The sequence below is a fragment of the Bubalus bubalis genome, chromosome 2, assembly GCF_019923935.1.
Source record: "Bubalus bubalis isolate 160015118507 breed Murrah chromosome 2, NDDB_SH_1, whole genome shotgun sequence".
Classification (NCBI taxonomy): Eukaryota; Metazoa; Chordata; class Mammalia; order Artiodactyla; family Bovidae; genus Bubalus; species Bubalus bubalis.
The window spans coordinates 124,397,358-124,415,504 of NC_059158.1; the positions used below are offsets into that span (position 1 = coordinate 124,397,358).

The 18,147-nt window shown below is 46.7% G+C and overlaps 1 pseudogene; it reads right to left on the minus strand.

Moving 5' to 3' along the window:
* Window positions 1–209: 209 nt before the first annotated feature.
* On the minus strand, window positions 210–3,137 carry LOC102397303 (annotated as a pseudogene).
* Between the last annotated feature and the right edge of the window lie 15,010 nt (window positions 3,138–18,147).

Consider the following 18,147-nt stretch of genomic DNA (forward strand, 5'->3'; position numbering starts at 1 on the left):
TCATCTAGGTTGGTAAAGGGTTGCTATTCTAAGATCTTTGAACAATTTTGTTTCATCCACTTTGTTTTGTTGTTGTATTTAATTTTATTTTTTTTTTGTTTTTCAAGGAATATTTAATAACAACGTAGATAACATATGCTTATCTAATATTTTTATATCGCTGAGGGTAAAGCAAAATGTCCTCTTTACTGGGTAAGCATGACCTGCTGTATGTGGACATTGCAGTGCAATTTTAAAAATACTGTTAATTATAATTTCAGGACTTCAGAATCTGAATAGGTGCCAGTGCTCTCTCCTTTTTTAACATGGGTAAAGAAAATTCTTTGAAGATCATTTGAAGCTTGGACCAAAATTCCATAGCTGTATTATTAGGATCACTCTGTAGTTCAGGATTCAGATACAAGGGAAGCTCCAATTCAACCTTTTAGAGAAGACTTTCCAGCTCTCATGATCTCATCAACCAGGAGAATGTTGGTGGCAATCACAGTGCAGGAGTGAAGAAGCTGTTTCTTTACACAGTAGTTATCCCATATGCCTGCTTCTGCTGCTACCATTGGTTCATCAGTGTTCAAGTCCACACCCACAAGCTGACTGGATTCTGAATGTTCTGCTTGAATTTTAACTAGTGTTTCCTGAAGGTCAAAACCAGAGTTCTGAGCGAGAACCTTGGGAATAATGAGCAATGCATCAGCAAATGCTTGAACTCCAAGCTGGGCCCTGCCCTTTACACTGGGCATGTATTTAACCAGGGCTTCTGCCATTGCACTTCCACTGCGCCAGCACCTGGGACTACACAGCCATCATCAATAGCATTTTAAACAGCCCTCAAGCCATCTCTTATGACATCTTCGATTTGAGTAAGCATGTGCTTATTTGGTCCTTTGATCAATAATGTGACAGAGCGAGGATTGTTACATCTCTCATAAGGTGAACTTCTCTTCTCCCACTGTATATTCATAGACAAGTCCTGCATGTCCCAAACAATCAGGATTGAGGTCATTAAAAGAATTTAGGGCTATCCCGCCACAAGCAAGAGTCAGCCTTTCCATGTTTCTCCTTTTAGCTCTGCGCAGAGCTATTATGCCTTCTTTGGCAAGAGCATCTAAGGAAAAGGGATCAATTCCCTTTTGACTAATAACAACAAATCCTTTATCTGAATCAACACAGACTTTCTTTTTCAGGTCGATTATTTTTTTAACTCTGTCTTCGATGAATTTCCTTTCAGCTTTCACTAATTTCTCTCTCTCCTTTGTACTCTTGTAAAAAAAAAAAAAGCCAGAATTCACTTCTGATTTTTCATATTCTAATGACACTTTGCACGTGAGGCTGTATGCATCTTCTATCCTCTTCTTCATATCAGGAGGCCGTGCTCCATGGTCCAGAACAAGACCTCTGATTAAGCTTGTATCCATTTCAGATTTATGTTTCATCTCCATGACCTCAACCACAAAGAGGTCAATAGGTTCATCTTGTTTTTTAATGGCCAAAATGGAGTCCACTACGGTCTCTGTTAAGACATCAGCAAGTTCAGCATGAACTTTAGTACGTAGCAATGTTCTGGCTACATCTATAGGTGTTTCCGTGTGATTAGATGGACTAGTTTTCTGTGATTATGGTTTCAATTTGTCTGCCCTCTGATGCCCTCTCGCTACACCTACCATCTTACTTGGGTTTCTCTTACCTTGGACGTGGGGTATCTCTTCATGGCTGCTCCAGCAAAGCGCAGCCGCTGCTCCTTACCTTGGAGGAAGGGTATCTCCTCAGGGCCGCACCTTCTGACCTTGAACGTGGAGTAGCTCCTCTCAGCCCTCCTGCACCCGCGCAGCTGCTGCTCCTTAGACCTGGGGTTGCTCCTCCCGGCTGCCGCCCCTGACCACAGGCGTCAGGTAGATCCTCTTGGCCACGCGCTTCTGCGTGGTTGGCAGAAAGTGAAGAGGAACTAAAAAGCTTCTTGATGAAAGTGAAAGAGGAGAGTTTGTTGGCTTAAAAGTTGGCTTAAAGCTCAACATTCAGAAAACAAAGATCATGGCATCTGGTCCCATCACTTCATGGGACATAGATGGGGAAACAGTGGAAACAGTGTCAGACTTTATTTTTTGGGGGCTCCAAAATCACTGCAGATGGTGACTGCAGCCATGAAATTAAAAGACGCTTACTCCTTGGAAGTAAAGTTATGACCAACCTAGATAGCATATTCAAAAGCAGAGACATTACTTTGCCAACAAAGGTCCATCTAGTCAAGGCTATGGTTTTTCCAGTGGTCATATATGGATGTGAGAGTTGGACTGTGAAGAAAGCTGAGCGCCGAAGAATTGATGCTTTTGAACTGTGGTGTTGGAGAAGACTCTTGAGAGTCCCTTGGTCTGCAAGGAGATCCAACCAGTCCATTCTAAAGGATATCAGTCCTGGGTGTTCATTGGAAGGGCTGGTGGCTGAAGCTGAAACTCCAGTACTTTGGCCACCTCGTGCGAAGAGTTGACTCACTGGAAAAGACTCTGATGCTGGGAGGGACTGGGGGCAGGAGGAGAAGGGGATGACAGAGGATGAGATGGCTGGATGGCATCACTGACTCGATGGACATGAGTCTGAGTGAACTCTGGGAGTTGGTGATGGACAGGGAGGCCTGGCGTGCTGCGATTCACGGAGTTGCAAAGAGCTGGTCACGACTGAGCGACTGAACTGAACTGAACTGACAGGTGTTTCCCTGTCCATCTCTTTGCTTACTTTGACTTGTTCCAAAAACTGAAGTGCCTTTTCCTTTGCAGCTTCAAATCCTTCTGTAATTATTCTGGGATAAAGACCTTCAGAAATGGAGAGACCCGCCTGCTTCAGCAGCTCTCCAATGACGAGGACGCTGGAAGTGGTACCAGCACCAGTTCTGTCATCCTGGGCTGTTGCTACTTTGGCTATTAAGGAGGCTGTTGGGTGTTGAATTTACACTTCATGAAGCAGTCCATTTCCATCTTTAGTGAGTTTGATGTCTCCAGCACCAGAAACAAGCATCTTCATGGTGCCCTTAGGCCCCAAGTTGGTCCTCAGCACCTCCTGCAGCCCCGGGCCATGCTGATGTTGACCACTAACGCTGCCTGGGCTCGGGCCACCTCGGCCTTGGGGTTCAGCGTCTTCACGGCCGCCATAGCTGACCCAGCAGAGGAAGATAAGGGGATGTGGTGTGGTGAAAAGTCCTGAGCCAGTTCAGCGTGGCTGGGAGTTGTTGTATTTTAAAGCAAACCCAAGACATTATATTATTTCACCCATAAAGAAAGTGAAAATGCTTGTCGCTTAGTTGTGTCTGACTCTAAGCATCCCCACGGACTGTACACTGCCAGGCTCTTCTGTCCATGGAACTCTCCAGGCAAGAATACTGGAGTGGGTTGCCATTCCCTTCTCCAGGGGATCTTTCTGACACAGGCATATTCTTTACTATCTAAGCCTCCAGGGAAGCCCTTTCACCCATATAAGTACTTAAATATTCACCTCTAACATATAGACTTAAAAAATTATAACCACAGTACCAGGGTCACACTGAACAAAATTCATAATTATTTCTTGATAATTTTATGTCATATTTAATTTGTGTTCAAATGATAAAGACTTTTAAAAACAAGACCTAAGAAGCACAAACCACAAGGCCAAAAGAGAAAAGATGACAATATCAAAGTTAAAGTTTTATATTCACAAAGAATATCAAAGGTTCATGGTAGGTTAGGAAAATCAACACAGAATTCATGTCTAGAGTTGCTCTATTCAAAGTGTGTGCTGGTCTGTAAGTGATGAACTTGCATCAGAATATCAATCAATTGTGATCACTAAGCATACTGCTTAGATTAGCTGAGATGTTTCTGTCTTATAGCAAGAATTTCTTTAAAAATTTTTTTATTGAATTATATTTGATTTACAGTGTATTAATTTCCGCCACATAGCAAAGTGACTCAGTTATGCATACATGCATATGTGTACGCATATATTATTTTTCATATTCTTTTCCATTATGGTTTATCACAGGATATTGAATACAGTTCCCTGTGCTCTACACTAGGACCTTGTTTATCCATCTTCTATATAATATTATAGTTTGCATCTGCTAATCTCAAACTCCCAATCCTTCCCTCCCTCACCCCCCTCCGTCTTGGCGACCACAACGCTGTTCTCTAGGTCTCGAGTCTGTTTCTGTTTTGTTTTGTAGACAGGTTCGTTTGTGTCATATCCTAGATTCCACACATAAGTGATAACATATGGTATTTGTCTTTCTCTGTCTGACTTACTTCACTGAGTATGGTAATCTCTAGGTCCATCCATGTTGCTGCAAATGGCATTATTTCTTTTTATGGCTGAGTAATATTCTGTTGTATGTTTGTACCACACTCTCCTTATCCATTAGTCTGTCAGTGGACATTCAGGCTGTTTCCATACCTTGCCTGTAGTAAATAGTGTATAGCAAGAATTTTTTGATGGAAGAAGAGTGCTTTCATTTTACCAACATTTCTTGGGTAGGCAGTGGGTCCCCATTTTGAGTGGCGCTGATTGAGACTATTCAAATAATTCCAAATCAACAAGATAAAGACAGAAAATCCAACAGAAAAATGGGCAAGGGCAATGAATAGGCAATCCTCAGAAGAGAATTCTCAAATGATTGAAGCAGATGTGAAGAGATGCTCCAGCTCACGGTAATGGGTGAGATTAAAATCAACACAAGGAGTCATCAGAATGGCAGGTTAGAGGTGTGGGTAATGAATGTCAGGTGTGGACAGGTATGTAGGGAGATAAAGACTCTGTGCACTGCCTAGTGTAGGATGTTAACAGGTATAGCTAGCCTGGAAAATATTCTTTATTTTAGTTAAATAAGCACATGCTTTTTGGCTCAGGATTCCACTCCTGGGTTTGTATCCCAGAAGCTGCTTCCAACAGGACCCTGAAGGAGAATGTTCACAGAGGTATTGGTTATGGAGGCTAGAAGTTGCCAGTGACTCAGGTGCATTCTGAGGGCCTGGGTACCATGCAAATGAATGTTTTCTTCAGAGTATGGATGAGGTGTATTTACAGAACAAGGAGGAGCCTTGAGTCATATGCCAAGCCCAAAAGAGCAGAGAGAGAAGGAAATTGATCACACTATTCTAGTGATTCTCAAACTTTCATCTTAGATTCTCTTAAAAAGTTTTGAAGATTCCAAAGAGTTTTTGTCTATATGTGTTATATCTACCTACATTTATCATATAGAAACTTAAAATTCAAAACAATGTGTGGATTCATTAAAAAACAAATGTCGATGTATATAAATATTTTATGAAAAGCAGTTTTATTTTGCAAAGTAAAAAATACAGTGAGAAGTGGCATTGTTTAACATTTTTGCAAATCTTTTGAACATCCACCTGGATACAAGACAACTGGATTCTCATATCTGCTTCTGGATTCATTCTGTTGTGATATAACACATCCTGTAAGCTCTGGAGAACTCCAGTGTACATTCAGGAAAGAGATCAAGATGAAAAAGGCCAAGAGTATCTTAGTATTGTCATGAAAAGTATGTCAACCTGAGCCACTCTTTGAGAATTTCTGTATTACAACATCTGTGTCTATGAACAACACATACAGACCCAGATAATTTCACTACACATTTTACTTTTTAGGCACATTCAAAGCTGTACATCAAATCTATTGGGTTAATGCTTGTGGGGTACAAGAGGGGAGTGGGAGGGGCTTGGGGAAAAAGGGAGAAATAAGACAAAACGAAGCATATCTATATGTGCTTTACTGAGGATTGAAATTAAACTCAGGTCTCCATGCCTGCATGTGAAGAATAAAAATGATGAAAAACAAAATGAAATAAGAAGACAGTCTGATGTAGCTGCTAAGTAGAGCCTGACTGGTCAGGGTCTGTGAGGAGGCAGGGAGGCTGGTGTGTGTGTGTGTGTGTGTGTGTGTGTGTGTGTGTGTGTGTGTATGCACGCATGAGGGTTAGAAGTGATGAGGTCTAATGGGAGCAGAGCCATGAATTCATCTGGATCCAAATCCAGGATATTCAGGGATAAGAGGGAGGAGATGCAGCTTCTGCCACATCCCTCTCCTTCTCTCCCCAACACCCTCCAAGCTCCAGGTGAGGACCCTTCTCCCCTTAGACAGAGTCTGCCTCCTGGTTTGAGTCTGGGCCAGTATGGAGAAGTCTACAGTCGTGCCCACAGCCCGCTGCTACAGCACCACAGACCCGACTGCAGGGCCGAGGGGATGCTCTGTGACCCCAAAGGCCCTTCCAGACCTCTAGGCCTTGACATCAGGATCATTTGGTGGCCACAGCTCTGAGCTGCACAGCTCTCAACTCCTCCCTCCTGGCTTCTGCCCTGCCAGGTACACCTCTGCAGCTGGTGGGCACCTTATACCACGGTGTCAGCTGAGAGCAGTGCTCTCCCTGAAGGACCTTCCGGCTTGCCTCAAAGCAGGGCCACAGGCTGCATCCAGTCCCCTTGAGGACATCCAGCCTCCCCTTCCCCTGCTGGGCACTCAGGAGTAGGAAGAACTCACCTGAAAGTCTCTGGCCAACGCCAACCACAGCTGGCTGGCTAGCTCACAGGTGGCTGGTTCTGCCTGCCCATCCTCTTTAAGATGGTAGGTGTCCTGGGGAGGGCTTCTGTGGACACCCCTTTGTGTCCTATTCAGCCTTTGCCCTGTCGTCACCAATTGCCCTATGGGCTCTTTGTCACTTTGTCCAGGTGTCCACCCACAGGTGTGTCCCTTGACTGCACTGTAAGTGATTGAGATCAGGGACATTCTTCCTTCTTTCCTGTGTCCCAGGGCTGGGCACTCAGGAGGGACTTGGCATTTGAGAAAAGAATGAGAAGTAAAGTCCTGTGCAGGAGTGTCGCTGCAAGAGGCCAGGGGTGAGGAATGGGGTGGTTAGGAAGGAGGATGGCTACTTCTGGTTACATTCCCCCTTCTACCATGGCAAGGGGCTCTGCCTCCCCTCCCCTCCCCTCCTGTGATGGTCAGCACTCTTCCTGCCTGTGTCCTTTAATCAGAGGTATGTTGCTGTTGTGTTAGTCGCTCAGTCATGTCTGACTCTTTGAGATCCCATAGACTATAGATGACCACGCTCCTCTGTCCATGGAATTCTCCAGGCAAGAATTCTGGAGTGGGTAGTCATTCCCTTCTCCAGGGGACCTTCCCGACCCAGGGATCAAACCCGGGTTTCCCGCATTGCAGGCCGATTCTTTACCACCGAATGAGCAGGGAAGCCCTAAGTATGAAGCATTCCAAACAGGCAGAAAAGTCAACAGTAGTCATGAATATAATTAACACTCACGGACCCCAGGCTTGTATTCAGCTGAGATGGCCCTGTCATTAAAATATATTCAGACAGGTTGGGAAATGAGCTGTTCTCCTGAGTTCTCAAACTTGCTCCTTCCACCCCCGTCCCAAGACATCTCCGCCACCAGCGATTAAAGGGTTAATGTGGGCCCAGCCCAGGGGTGGGGTGTGCAGAACTGAGTGCCAGGATCTTAGCCCTTCTTACAGATCCCCAACATCTCCCTGGAGGATCCACTTCTCAGCTTTGTCACAGGCGAACATATTTTCTTATTTATTTCAGATTTTCTTTAAAGAAATAAAACAACAGGGAATCTGGAAGCTCCTGGTGGACCCCTCCCCCTCCCAGCTCCACCATAATGAATTTGTTGCTTTTCATTCCCTTGCATGTGGTCGTATTTTTGCTATAGAGATAAAGTATCCGTCAACAAAATATTGTACTGTTTTGCATAACTTCGAGCTTTATATAAATGCTACCAAGCTGTCCACATCCTTCTGCAACATGCTTTTGTGCCCAGCGTTGTTTTGAGAGGGTCCGCGTCGACACACGTAGCTCTCCTTCCTCACTGATGAAGTGCAGTCATGCCATTGGATGACTAGACTGTGATTTGGAAAATCTACTTTTTTCTTATGAGGATTGGGGTTGTTTCCAATGGTTTGCTTTTGGCAAACTGTGGCAGAATAAACATCCTCGTGCATATCTTTTGGTGCACACGTGCGTAGATTTCCGTTGGATATGGTTCCAGTTATCTGTGGCTGCAAAACAAACCCCCAAATGTAGTGACTTTACACTAAGAACCATTTCATCAGATGCGGTGTGTCAGGAATTAGGGGCAGGGCTCTGTGGGGGCTTCTGTTGCCCTTGCACTGATGGGGGTCACCCCATGGGAACCCTCTGTGCTGGCCTGGATGGTGGGTTTGACGGGGGACAGATGGACGACTGAGTATCTCTCTGGTCTCTCCAGCGTGGAGGTCTTAGGGTCTTCAGAATACTTACCTAGTGGCTCAGATTCTCAGGAATGAGTGTCCTGGCCAGTAGGGCAGAAGCCGTGTGGCCTCTTGTGTCACCTAGCCTCACCTCCACTGAGCTCACTGACTGCCGTGGCCCCAGAGACACCAAGACTTCAGGGGATGGACCCTACCTGTGGGTACAGGCATGGCAAGCAATTTTCAGCCTTTCTTAAAACAATGTCACATACCCAGGGGCAGAGCTATGTGCTGGGGGTCTGTGTGCCTTCAACTAACTGCACTGGGCTTTGCCAAGTTACCCTCCCAGGTGAGGGCACAGCCTGGTGTGGGAGTTCCTAGTTCTCTGCATGCTCATCAAGACTTCCTAGTGTCAGACCTTTTATTTTTTGAGACATGGTACCATACTATGGTTTCAATTGATTTCTTTAACTGTAATCATAAGATAGCATGCTTAGTAACGACACCGAATACCTCTTCATACGTTTATTAGCCACTCAAGTTTTCTTTTCTCCAAAATACCTGTTCCTGTCACTTGCATGTTTTTTCGCTTGGATAGTCTGTTTTCCTCCAATGTATTTGTAGGCATTCTTTTTGGGAGCTGTACCATGCAGCATGTGGAACTTCCCTGACCAAGGGTCGAACCCCTGTCCCCTGTACTGGAAGCACAGAGTCTTAACCACTGGGCCACCAGGGAAGTCCTTGTAAGTATTCTTGACAGTACTTAGATACTAATCCTTCGGCAGACATAGGCATACATACGTTTGTGGCTTATCTACTGGCTTTTAAAAATGTCATTTTTTGGATAGACGACTTTTTCATTTTACCGTAGTTAAATTGGTCATTCTTTTTCTTTACGGCCTGTGCTTTGTGTGTCTCAACAAGCTAGGCATACCCTGTGCTTACACCTCAATTGCCTGAGCTCGGTGGCCTGGCTGGATTCTGTCTGTCCCTCCAACCAAGCCCCTCTGACCCTCACACCTTCCTTCCTATGTCCCCAGCACATGGGGATGCCTCTCCTCCTGCTACCAACCAGGGTTCCTGGCCTTCCTTAATCAATAGAAATTGATGTTTGGCAAAACTAATACAATTATGTAAAGTTTAAAAATAAAATTAAATGAAAAAAAAAAAAAAGAAAAAAAAAAAAGAAATTGATCAGAGACCAGGAAAGAAACTCAGGCAAGGCTTTACTGGGGGGAGTGAGAGCAAGTAACAGATTCCCTTGCTTGCTCGCTAAGGGAGGGTAAGCTGGTTCCTCATATGGGGTGAGGATAGGAGTGTGTCCAAGGGTCAGGCCAAAGGAGTGGCTTAGGGAGTTTGCCCATTCCTTTGGCTGGTGTTGAATGCGAGGGGCATGCTCATGGTAACCTGCTTTTTACTCCTGACCCCCTGTTTTTGCTTCTGGATCCTCAGAGTAGCAGTTGGGTTTTGTTTTTTGTTTTATTTTTTGGTCTTTTTGTATCTTTTTGTTCATTATTTGCCTGAACTGTGCACATGTACACAGCTACTTTTAGTCCATCATAGTTTCTTTGTATTTTGTTGCTGGAGGAGACTTGTGTTCAGGTACAAGCGCTGAAGCAAAGGGTCCCAGATCCCAGGTCCCAGTCGTCTCACTCCAAGTGGGCCATGAGTACCCTACCTGCCCTTGAAAGTCTCCCCAGACCCTGTCCCTCTCAGCGTTTCCCCAGGGGCTTCCTCTGTCCCTCCTTCCTTGCTCTACTCCAGGCCCCCTGGTGCCTATTTTAGCTTCTTTTTATCTCCTGCAGCTCTGCACTGATCTGCATTTGTAAGCCTGGAGTTTTACAGGAAAGGTGGTTCCTGAGTTTGGCTGCAGAGGCCTAGGGTTCTATGTTCCCGAAGTGTCATCAACAGAAACATCAAAATTTTAACAAGATTCACAAAACACACTATTCGAACAATGAAAAAAATTATATCACACAATATTAAAATAAGAGCATAATTTATTAGTAATCACTCTGAGACACACCACCAAGAAAGGATACAGTACAAAGCAATACTTAAGTAAAAACACCAAATCACAGTCAGTCTCCTTTGACACTGAACTCCAGGATGATTAACTGAAACTTGGCATTTCTTCTCATATGCAGGTCAGGAGGCAACAGTTAGAAATGGACATGGAACAACAGACTGGTTCCAAATAGGAAAAGGAGTACTTCAAGGCTGTATACTGTCACCCTGCTTATTTAACTTATATGCAGAGTACATCATGAGAAACGCTGGGCCGGAAGAAGCACAAGCTGGAATCAAGATTGCCGGGAGAAATATCAATAACCTCAGATATGCAGATGACACCACCCTTATGGCAGAAAGTGAAGAGGAACTAAAAAGCCTCTTGATGAAAGTGAAGGAGGAGAGTGAAAAAGTGGGCTTAAAGCTCAACATTCAGAAAACGAAGATCATGGCATCTGGTCCCATTACTTCATGGGACATAGATGGGGAAACAGTGGAAACAGTGTCAGACTTTATTTTTTTGGGCTCCAGAATCACTTCAGATGGTGACTGCAGCCATGAAATTAAAAGATGCTTACTCTTTGGAAGAAAAGTTATGACCAACCTAGATAGCATATTCAAAAGCAGAGACATTACTTTGCCAACAAAGGTCCGTCTAGTCAAGGCTATGGTTTTTCCAGTAGTCATGTATGGATGTGAGAGATGGACTGTGAAGAAAGCTGAGCGCAGAAGAATTGATGCTTTTGAACTGTGGTGTTGGAGAAGACTCTTGAGAGTCCCTTGGACTGCAAGGAGATCCAACCAGTCCATTCTAAAGGAGATCAGCCCTGGGTGTTCTTTGGAAGGAATGATGCTAAAGCTGAAACTCCAGTACTTTGGCCACCTGATGTGAAGAGTTGACTCATTGGAAAAGACTCTGATGCTGGGAGGGATTGGGGGCAGGAGGAGAAGGGGACGACAGAGGATAAGGTGGCTGGATGGCATCACCGACTCGATAGACATGAGTTTGAGTGAACTCTGGGAGTTGGTGATGGACAGGGAGGCCTGGCATGCTGCAATTCATGGGGTTGCAAAGAGTCGGACATGACTGAGCAACTGAACTGAACTGAACTGAGAGGGAAAGCATGCCCCTTTGAGCTTCTGGGGTCAATGCCGGGGCCCTTCTTCACAGCTTCCCCCTGTGGGGCAGTTCTGGACATTTCTTGCCATGCCAGGAGCAGCTGGCTCCCTGGGTACAGATACAGCACTGTGCTCTCACATGATCCCTCACTCCTAGCCCATTCTGGGCACTTAACTGCACCTGGATCCACACTTTCCTGAGCACTGCACCAAGTCCACATCATCTTCAAGGGGAGATGGTGGCAGCAGAAGAAGGTGAGGATGTGCTGACCTCTCCTTGGAGGCTGGGGGTCAGGGAGTGAGGGATAGGGTAGCCTCCACTGGGCAGGGATATGGAGGCGGGAAGTGGAGAGTGTTTTCAGAGGTCCATGGAATATACAGAGGTCAGGGAGAAGCAGACGTTGGTGCTGCTAGGCAGGAAGGGCAGGAGGAGAGAAGCAAGGATGAAGGAGACTCAGCTGGCCCTGCAGGAAGATTTTGAGAAGGGCTGGGCAGGCTGTCAGTGCCAAGAAAGAGGTCTGTCCTCCCCACATCCAGGCTCTGGTCCTTTTGTGCCCGTTTGTGACTTCTTCCTTAGGTTTTATGAAAAGTAAGCTTGTTTTGGAGAAGGCAATGGCACCCCACTCCAGTACTTGCTTGGGAAATCCCATGGATGGAGGAGCCTGGTAGGCTGCAGTCCATGGGGTCGTTAAGAGTCAGACACGACTGAGCGGCTTCACTTTCACTTTTCACTTTCATGCATTGGAGAAGGAAATGGCAACCCACTCCAGTGTTCTTGCCTGGAGAATCCCAGGGACAGGGGAGCCTGGTGGGCTGCCATCTGTGGGGTCGCATAGAGTTGGACACGACTGAAGTGACTTAGCAGCAAGCTTGTTTTACTTAAATATAAGAGTGATTAGAACAATGACCGGCAATTTAAGTGAGGTGTTTTTTTTTTTTTTTCCCATTAAAAACAAATATCAATTACTCGAGAGAGAGAGATGGGGCAGGTTATGTTTCTTATTTGATAGATGGGGAAACTGAGCCCCAGGGACTAGAGGGCACCCTTCAGGGAGATTGGAAGCCGTTCTCGGGGCTGGCCTGGAGAACTTTCCCACGAGGCAGGGTGGGAAAGCACTCTTGCCCGAAGTGGATGCCAAGCAGGGGTGAGCTTCCATGTGACTCCTGCCGTGATAACACAGTGTGACACCCGGATTCTGGCAGCAGAAAAGCTGAGAGCAGAGGGAGGGGCTGTAAGCCAGTTGGTTCCCAGCAAGGCTGGCTGTTTCCATTCCCCAGTCTCCACCGGGAGGATGAGGCTGGCCTTGAGATGGCAGAGCTGGGGAGGGGAGACACCCACATCCTCCCAGCTCAAGGGGCTTTCCCTGACACCCCTTCCCATTGCTACCTTCCCCCTGCGGGGGCGCGGGGGGGTCATCTGATGCAGTTACTCCCACAGGCTACTCAGATGGCAGAGAGGCCCTTCCCACGGGATCTGAGATTTAAAAGTGGGTTGGATGGGGGCAGTGCTTACCCTGAAGAAATGAACTGGGAACTGTGGAATTTCAGGCAGCAGCAGGAGGCCTAAAGGGCAGGGGGTGAGGTGGGATTGGGGATGGGTTTCTGGTTACCTGTCAACATCATTCAAATTCCTGATTCCTGCCCTCCTGGCAGACACCAGGGGGAAAATGAGCTATTATTAATAGTTTCAGGCATCAGCCCATTCTCTGCAGCCACCTATACCAACACATTTCAATAAATTGAAAGAAATTCAATTTATTATTTTTTCCATTCTGCGTCCATCCATCCATCCACTCATCTGTCTGTTCGATTCACGTTCATCAAGGGGCAGTCTGTGTTTGCAGTCCCCAGGTCCCGTACTCACAGGTTGGTTGCCCTTGTGCAGATCACTTCACTTCTGTGTCCTCAGTTTCGGCAAGTGTACACAGGAATGACAAGTGTACCTACTTCATAGAACCTGCTGTGAGACTCAGGTGAAACACATACCCAGCACACGCACACATTATTTTACGTGTTAGCATTTTTTAAAAAATTGTTTTTCAATTCACTCATTTATTCAATTTCTCTATTTACTCATTCGTTTACTCATAATCACTGCCTTAGTCCCAGGAAATGAACTTGATTTTCTTCTTAGTTTTTCTTTTTCATAGCTTCTCATCTCTGCGCTTTGGTTGGAGGATGGGGGCTCTTCCTAGAAAATCGATCCTAGAAGCTGATCCTGGACACCAGGTATTTTTTGTTTTTAATTTATCAATTCACAATGTTGTGTTAATTTCTGCTGTACAACTGAGTGATTCAGTTAGTACACACATATACATTCTTTTTCATATTCTTTTCCGTTAGTGATATTCCATGTATTATACAGTAGGCCCTTGTTGCTTATCCATCCTATATATTGGATATTGGAAGTCATATTTTAAGAGAGACCAGAAGAGGGGAGGACCCTCCCAGCAAACTCCCAGAATCCTTCCCACCAGGCTTACTTGTTGATCAGCTTGAGGCTTCTCCTGGGTTCCTGGGTCTCATGTACCCACCTTGTCTAGTCCTTTCCAATGGACAGGGATCTGAAGGCAAGAAGGACCAGAGAGGGAGTACCAGCCTCTTCTCTTTTCCTAGAATTTCTCTGATTTAATATTCCTTATAGCCTTTGGAAGTATAGGACTAGTTCCATTTTGTGATAAGAAAACTGAAGTTCAGAGAGATGACAAGACTTGCCCCAGGTTGCACAGCAAACAAATTGCAGAGTTGGGATGCACACCTGGGCTTAGTGGGTTGCAAATCTCAATGCCCTCCCCTAACTGCAAAGCCCTAAATTCTCTGTTGGAGGATAGGTGCTCAGAGTTGAGTGTCTTGGCTGTGGCTCCTCTATTTTCCACCCTATCAACCCCTCAGTTCCCTCGCTGCTGAGTCTACACATCCCCCTTGACCCGCCCTCGCCTGAAGTCCCAAGAGCTGCTGGAAATCTGCAACAGTTTCAACTGGAGTGGGAGGGCACCTGACTCTGGACTCTCCTGGGAGAGCAAGGGCACTGTGGTTCTCACCAGGGGGGTGAGGGCAGCCAGCTAGACTGAGATGCAAGCTCAGGGTCTGGAGATGTGGTCTCCCTGTTTCCCCTGTCAGTCCAGGGTGTGAGGACCTTCTCCCAACCTCCTGACTGTAGCAAAAACAGGCACACAGTCTGCCCTGTCCTTGCCAGGCTGGAACCTGGCCTCAGGCCCAGGCAGATACAGGACTCTGAGAGCTCAGGAGTCACTCTCTCTCATCATCTTCCAGCCTGGGGCAGCATCCCTGTGTCAGCTCAACTCAGTTCCACCCATTCCACTTGTATTTCTGGAGCTCCATTCACATGCCAGCCCTGTGCCGGGTACAGATGTCATCTGGCCCTCGGGGGATTGACTTCATCCCTGTGCCCACAGGAGGCCGCAGCTTATCCACTGTGTAGTCAAGAGCAGGGCTGTCCAAGAGGCGGCAGTCCAGAGAGGTGCAGGGAGCACCAAGTGGCGCATCCAGGACGAGGTTGGGTTTGCCTCATTCATTGCACAGGGCATTTCAGCGCCCACAACTGCAAGGTGACAGGCTAGGGGCTGCATTGGGGTTGGGGCTCTGCATCCAGGCTGGAAAAATGAAGCTGGTGTCACAGACAACTCCATGGCAATGACTAAACAGCCGCCCTCAACACACACACACACACACACACACACCTGCCTCTGCATGCATCTTGCTTCTAAAATAATCTGCTTCAGTGTGACAACAAATACGGTGCCAACACCCCAAATACCCATCATTAGGAGGACGAGCGGTACCATGCTCAGGATGGAATACCACAAAGCAGTCAAAAAGAACAAGCTATTGTTACACAGAACAACAGGAGGGAATCTCACAGCCATCACCATGGGCCACGGCCCAGATACATGTACCCGCTGTTCTGATTCTATCTGTACAAATTCGAGAACAGATAACCAGGATGTGATGATGGAGGTGGGAAGAATGGGCATCTTTGAGGGGGATGTCTGAACTGGGAAGGCACATGGTGGGGAACTTTCTGGCTACTTGGGTGTAATCGTATGAGAAAATATTGTTTACTTCATAGTATGCACTTTAATGTATGTTGTTGTTCTTCAGTCATTAAGTCGTGTCCAACTCTTTGTGACCCCATGGACCGCAGCATGCAGTCCTTCACTATCTCCTGGAGTTTGCTCAAACTCATGTCCATTAAATCAATGATGCCATCCAACCATCTCTTCCTCTGTTTCCCCTTTCTCCTTCTGCTCTCAATCTTTCCAAGCATCAAGGTCTTTTCCAATGAATTGGCTCTTCCCATCAGGTGGCCAAAGTATTGGAGCTTCAGCTTCAGCATCAGTCCTTCCAATGGATATTCAGGATTGATTTCCTTTAGGGTTGGCTGGTTTGATCTCCTAGGTAACGTATGCTATTATATCTTAATTAAAAAGCAAAGACACCCACTCGCACCCCTGCCAAGCAACCTAGTAGAAAGTGACAGTGGACCTCTGCTGTGTCTCAGCTTCTCAGAATCCCTTCTAATCACCAGGCCTGCAATTTTCTTTGGGGAATACCTACCCCACCCCCACCCCCAGTGGACACAACCTCGGGGCAGCCATGTGACTGTATGTTGCCAACTGGACACTCCCTCTTGGAATGTGCATTTGGGGCAGAGGAAAGAGAAAGACTCCAAATGGTAGGAGTTCACTGGCTGCAGAGGCTGTCTGTCAGTTGGTCTTGCTCTTGGACACCCATGGAGGCTGCAGGTGGGTCTGCTGGACCCCCAGCCTTCTCTCCATCCTGGGGACCCCATGATCTTACAACCAACTATATATGGTGGAGGTCAGTTTTAGAGAACTGCCCCAGTGGTACCTGCACCAACTTTACACAAGCACCAAACCTTGGGGGGCCTGGGATAAAGATGGGGGCCCCAACTCTATTCTGTAGCCTTTGGGTCACTGCTCATTGAGGAAGGAAATCAGGGCCCCTTTGAGCTGTTCACCCAGGGTCTAACCTAACCTTCAAGGGTCTACAGCATGAGTGAGAAAGAAGCCTTTACTATTGAAAATGTCCCTCTGCAGCCCTGGGCATGGAAGCCTTTCTGTATCCCAGTTTCTTATTTATAAGGAACAGACTCCAGACTCCATGACATTCCCTGAGTCCCAGTGGGCAGATTAGGACAGTTACTAATCAGGGAAGGGATGCAGGGACAAGGGAAGAACAGCCGAAAAGTAAGAGTGCAACCTTGGGACTGGGTCCTGGTTTCCCCTCGAGGAATACTCCTGACAATAACTTTGAGCTCTTTTACAAAGCTAAAACCCCTGACAAAAGAAAGATGTTAGCATTCTCCATTCCAGAAAGAAGGTCACAGTTTGAGAGTCTCAAGAACCACGGAAACTTATCAGGAGATCACAGGAGGTCTCCAGATTAAAGGAGTGCAGGCCTGCACACACCCTGATCCTTATCAGCAGCTCTGCCCTTGAACCGTTTCTATAAAACTCCTCACCAAATCCTCCCAGGGTTGGATATAGTTTTTGAGGGTACAAGTCCACTGTGTCTGCTTTTGCCTGGCAAAGCAATAAAGGTCTTTTCTACTTCACCCCAAACTCTGTCTCTGGGATTCAATTCAGCACTGATGCACTGAGGCCAAGTTTTCAGCATCACTGTTACAAGCATCTTAGATCTGTGGGTGGTTTGCTACATGGCTGGTCTGACTGTGCCAACAGCCACAACTTGGAATCTCCAGTCCAGACCTCTTTTCTGGATCCCATGGCAATTCCCAAAAGAGCATCTCCATGTTGAGGCCCTCCTGCTCTCTTCCTTTTGCCTGCACTTCAAGCACTGACCAGCCATCCAGGTGAAGGACACATAGCCATCCTCCCTTTTAAGCCAGAATCCTTGCACCACCCTCACACCTCCAACCTCCTTAATCCTGCCGTCCCCTCCCTCCTAAGGCAACGTGGGTCCTGAGCAGCCTGGCCCCCTTTCACTCTCAATCCTCACTATCCGGCCCCCTTATACCTATCGTCTCTCAATTCAATGGCTACCACTTCTCTTGGCCCAGTTCATTGCCCACATCTGCACTCTCCCTCTCAGCCAGAGTGGGCTTTGGAAAATTAAAATCTAATTATGCCCCTGCCTGTCTAGTTCCCCTCAGTGGGCCCCCTTTGCTTCCAAGGCCCCCTTTGCTCATGCAGGTGTCTCCAGCCACCCTCTGGCCACATGGGTCCTCTTTTGGTTCTGTCTCCTGGCCTAGGAGCACCCATATGAACTGTGTCATTTATATTTGGATGTGTTGAAATCTGGGGCCTTGCCAGCCCTAGAAGGACTGCCCGTCTCAGAATAATTCCTAAGGATGGTAAACAAAAGTGAGTGTGCCTTTCAAGTACAAACCAACAATCTTATATGGGCCACTGTTCTCCTGCCTTGATCACCCCAGGGCCAGGTACCAGGTAACAAGGGCCAGCCCCTGTGCCCAGAGCCCACTGAAAGCATTCAAACTAGCCAGTCCTAAGTCTGCTGACCCTGCCTCATCCATTCCATTGCATGGAAACCACAGTCAAGATTCTTGTTCACATTCTCCCCTGTTCCCTCTGTGTTCCCACTGCCTTGGGATCTGTGAGTATAACCTGTTATTTTCAATATATGGCCTTCCCACACTGAAATCATAATAAAAACCTATCCGAAACAGCATCCTTGCCCCTCTGCTCCTGGGCAGCTCCTTCACATCCTCCAGCCTATCTTAGGTGTCCTGCCTCTGCTGTCCTCTCCTGCTCTCTCCTCTGAGGCCTCGTA